We start from the raw sequence: 714 nt of genomic DNA, 5'->3' as shown, positions 1-714 counted from the left end.
TCACTGAAATGAGAATTAAATTCTGTCCGGATGTCTTTCCTCAGATTACGCTCATGTTCGGGTAAACAACAGTTCCGCGTCCCAATCCCCGCTTAATTGACACTCCGTTTTTCCTCTACTAAGAATAATATTGATATTATTACCCAGCAAAAGATACATTTATAAAATGTTATATACAGTTTAAATTGAAAAAATAACATCCTTGGAAAAGAAACCTTGCAGCGTCTTTGGCTCTGTGGCGCAATCGGTTAGCGCGTTCGGCTGTTAACCGAAAGGTTGGTGGTTCAAGCCCACCCAGGGCCGACTTTGACGGATGTGATGAGGTCTGTTAGGAACCTTGTCTGTGGGTTTATTTACTTTCTTGAATCTGAGTCTCTATCAGACTCTGAAAATCTTTACTTATTAAGTGAAAATCTTACCAACATGTTTCCTAGAGTTGTCTTTGGGAAAGGTTCGCTGAATATTACAGGGCTTTTGTGATAACTGAGGGATAGAGTGAAGGCATCTCAGGAGATCAGTAAGTTAAGGGTGTCTGCTGGTGCATGAGACACCATGCAAAATATTTGCATGCACAAATATTTTCATGCCCCTCTGCTCTATACAGGGACGGGTGTATGACTTATGGGGACCTCAGTGAGGGAATCTAGAGATATGGAGAGAGACAGAAGGACACAGTACACATCAGTACAAATGACAGACATGGAGAGAGAGGGA

At 41.9% G+C, this 714-nt stretch overlaps 1 non-coding gene across 1 annotated transcript; it reads left to right on the top strand.

The window, feature by feature from the left end:
• Positions 1–229: 229 nt before the first annotated feature.
• On the top strand, positions 230–303 carry TRNAN-GUU. Its single transcript has one exon. It is a non-coding gene; the product is annotated as a tRNA-Asn (tRNA).
• Positions 304–714: the final 411 nt, after the last annotated feature.

Source organism: Cervus canadensis, chromosome 28 (assembly GCF_019320065.1).
Source record: "Cervus canadensis isolate Bull #8, Minnesota chromosome 28, ASM1932006v1, whole genome shotgun sequence".
Lineage (NCBI taxonomy): Eukaryota > Metazoa > Chordata > Mammalia > Artiodactyla > Cervidae > Cervus > Cervus canadensis.
Note: the sequence above shows the minus strand (reverse complement) of the source record. Positions and strands in the feature narration are given on the sequence as shown.